Genomic DNA, 3881 nt, shown 5'->3' with positions numbered 1-3881 from the left:
CTGGAGATTGCTGGGACAGCACCGTCCCAACTCCTGCATCAGAGGCATCCACCACGACGAATTGGCGGTTGAGATCAGGGTGAAGGAGAACAGGAGCAGTGGTAAAGTGATCTTTTAACTGGGTAAAAGCCTAAGCTGCTGCCTCGTACCATATGAACGGAACAGATGGGGATGTAAGTAGTGTGAGGGGAGCTGCAAAGCGACTATAGTTGTAAATGAAGCGGCGATAGAAATTCACAAAACCCAAAAAACGTTGCAGTTGTTTAACTGAAGTGGGAACTGGCCATTCTGTAACAGCTCTGACCTTCTCAGGGTCTGTTCTGACCTGCCCGCTTTCAAAAATGTAGTTCAGAAATGAGATTGTGTTTTTATGGAAATCACACTTCTCGGCTTTGACAAATAGACAGTTATCGAAGAGCCTTTGTAGAACTTGTCGGATGTGTTGCACATGTTCTGACTGGTTGCGGGAGAAAACTAGAATGTCATCAAAATAAACAAAAACAAAGTGGGTCAGGAAATCTCTGAGCACATCATTAACCAAAGCCTGGAAGACTGCTGGAGCATTACAATGGCCGAAAGACATGACTTGATACTCAAAATGGCCTAAAGGTGTCTTAAAAGCCGTTTTCCACTTATCTTCTTCCTTTATCCTAACCAGGTAGTAAGCATTGCGGAGGTCCAATTTTGTGAAGACAGTAGAGTCATGAAGGGAGTTGAAGGCAGACTCAATGAGAGGCAAGGGGTATTTGTTTTTAATGATTATGGCATTTAATCCATGGTAGTCTATACAGGGCCAGAGTGAGCCTTCTGTCTTGTTGAAAAAAAAAAAGAATCCGGCTCCCATGGGAGATGAAGAGGGCCTAATTAGACCCGCAGCCAGGGAGTCTGAGATATATTTCTCCATGGCCTCAGTCTCAGGTTTGGACAGGTTGTACAGACGGCTGGTACGTAACGGGGCACCTGGAAGTAAGTTTAGGGTACAGTCATACGGACGGTGAGAATGAAGAGATAGAGCCCTTTCTTTGCTAAACACCTCTCTGAGGTCACGGTATTCTGGTGGTATTTCCGACAGATCCGGAGACACAGGTTGATGACTGGATACGGATCAAGTCAAGGGGACGGCTTAATGAAGACAAGTGTTATGACAGTCTGTGCTCCAGTTAATGATTGTCCCAGTCTCCCAGTGGGGATTGTGTAATGACAACCAGGGGTGTCCCAAGACTACAGGTGCATCGAGTGAGTTCACAATAAAGAAAGAAATGATTGACTCCTGATGGTTATCTGACACAATGAGTTTCACGAGAATAGACTGTTGGGAGATGGAATAAAGTAGGCTGCCATCCAAAGCTCGGGCGTGAACAGGGTGATTAAGAGGTTTGAGTCTCAACCCAATCTTAGAAGCGAGATCCTCGTCCAAGAAGCTGGCCTCAGTTCCAGAATTTACCAAAACCTGTACGGAGTGGGAAGAGTTCTCAAAGCACAGAGCCCCAGGAATGAGTGTCTTATTGTGGGGAATTACCTTAGAGGTGCTTGTGGTCGTCAGTACTCGTACTGACAACCCTGATCTTTTGGCAGCACCGGACAGGCTGATATCCTGTGTCCAGGTTTTCCACAGTAAAAGCAGTTACCTGTGCTGCTCCTCCTCTGCCGTTTGTAACCCAGCCGTTTTTAGGCTTTGTTCTCTCCTTGGTGCATCTTCTCATTGTTCAGCTTCATGCACTAAGTGTGAATTACCGCGAGACTACGCACGGGATTTGCCGCAAGACTTTGCGTGTCTCCCGCGGTAGGTTCAATAAACATGCCGCCGCTCACTGTTTGTGAGAGCGTGTGTGGGGCTGGACAATGTTTCGGAGCTGCTGCAGGTAAAGACATAATCCAATCTGAAAGTCGTCCTTTTCCAATGAAAATATTCACCTTACTCACTGGTATGTTCTCAGTTCATGGATACCTCTACCTACCTACTGGGAGAAACCGTGTCTGTGTACTGTATAGAACCAAATGGGAACTGGTGAGTGTCATTGTTTGTGGCTAATGTTGAAGCTAATGCCTATTGTTTGGTATGGTGTTGGGAGCGTTAGCTTAGCTTGGGTGCTAGCTGCGTTTCTGCTTCCCATAGACTTTCATTGTATTTGTGAGCATATGCTAACCGCTACATTAGCTGAATGTCTGTTTCATTGGTTTAAACAAATGATCTGGTTACAAGCTTTTAGTCTATATAACCGATATTCCATTGGTTGATTGGTTAAATACCAGTTACTGTGATATGTTTGTGCATTGTATTCTGGTGCAACATTGAATCATATTAATATAATGAACCCTGATTTAAGAGTACTCCATTGATGATTTAGTGTTTGTGAATTTATATTGTGATCATTTCAAACAGTTTTATGGTTAATCATGTACATGTAGATTATGAATATGTTAATGTCAATTAAGTGATATGAATATTTATGCTAAAAATATTTACACTTGCTAATACTAAATGACAGTATTAATTTGTGGTCCTGTTCATACAGGCCAGGTTCCTCTTTACCCTTGTCTTTCTTCCATTACTTGGATGGCGAGCTACCACTAGGCCTCAAGCCTGAAGAATCTAGAGACTACAGCCCAAGATTTATCTCATCAACTTGAGTGCGGTAGGAGGCGCTACAGCCTGCTCTCCTCCACACACATTAGTTGCATTATTTGGACTTGGATAAATTCCTTAATTCCTTTATTCTGAAACCCTTTGAAAATACTGTTTAAATCTTTGTTTCTTGGAACAATGAACTGGTTCATATGAGTGCACTGTGTAAATATTTTATATACTTTTCAGTTTTAATATATTTCACTTTTTGCACCACATCTTGACTACGTGTGTTCTTAAATGCAATTCTTATCCTCCCTGAGCTGAATTTAGATCTCTGATCACTAGCCCAAACCTTGTTGTGTTATCACCATCATTACCAGCATCTGCAACACATATGCTACACGCTCCTCGGTGGTAAGATGGGCTCTGCCCAGCTGCATGGGCTACTCTGACTGCGTGGGAGCGCTGAACGGGGAAGAATGAACCGCTCTGGAGGTCGAGCTAAGTGAACACGGGCCAGGTCAGACTCCCCGCTCTCGGTCTCTCTCCCTCAGCCGGTTATCCACCCTGATGGCGAGGGAAACCAATTCATCCAGGGAATTCGGTGCATCCCGGGTGGCGAGTTCATCCTTCAGCCAGCTGCTCAAACCGTTGGCAAAGATTCCACGGATTGTCTCGTCGTTCCAGCCCGAATCGGCAGCCGCTGTTCTAAAATCGACATCAAATTCAGCATTCAGACTGCCTTGGCGGAGAATAATGAGTTGTCTTATCGCATCACCTCCCCCCACGGGATGATCAAACACTTTCTTCATTTCGTCAATGAATGCAGTATAAGACAGCTGTCTGGGCAGATTCTGCCCAGGATAGTGCTTTGCCCTCAAGGAGTCCAATTATGAAGGAGACCTTAGATCTGTCACTGGCATAAGTGAGCGGCGTCTGGCCAAACACAAGTGAGCATTGTAGTAAGAAACCTCTGTACTTACCCAGGTCCCCAGCATAAGGTTTGGGATCAGGAATATGTCTCTCTTACTGGAGCCGTGGGATCAGACGGTGGTGAGGATAATCCGGAAGCAGGTGGCGGGTGAGGAGCGGGTTGGGCTAGGCTTTTAACATGAGTAGTGAATTGAGCCAGTTGGGTGGGGATTGTTTGGTGATGCTGATCTAATGTCTGATTGAGCAGTCAGAGGTGGTTTCTGGGTTAGCGTCTGCTGGATCCATTGATGGCCAGATTGTTCTGTTATACGTTGAAGTCAGAAAAAGGATCCAAGAGCAGGCACTGAAATGGAGATGAGCAAAGTGATTTATTTTTAGG

The 3881-nt window shown here is 45.0% G+C and overlaps 1 long non-coding RNA gene across 1 annotated transcript; it reads left to right on the top strand.

The window, feature by feature from the left end:
* Positions 1-1658: 1658 nt before the first annotated feature.
* On the top strand, positions 1659-2782 carry LOC121644377. Its single transcript, XR_006011265.1, has 3 exons — positions 1659-1862; positions 1938-2008; positions 2517-2782. It is a non-coding gene; the product is annotated as an uncharacterized LOC121644377 (long non-coding RNA).
* Positions 2783-3881: the final 1099 nt, after the last annotated feature.

The sequence above is a fragment of the Melanotaenia boesemani genome, chromosome 8 (assembly GCF_017639745.1).
Source record: "Melanotaenia boesemani isolate fMelBoe1 chromosome 8, fMelBoe1.pri, whole genome shotgun sequence".
Lineage (NCBI taxonomy): Eukaryota > Metazoa > Chordata > Actinopteri > Atheriniformes > Melanotaeniidae > Melanotaenia > Melanotaenia boesemani.
Note: the sequence above shows the minus strand (reverse complement) of the source record. Positions and strands in the feature narration are given on the sequence as shown.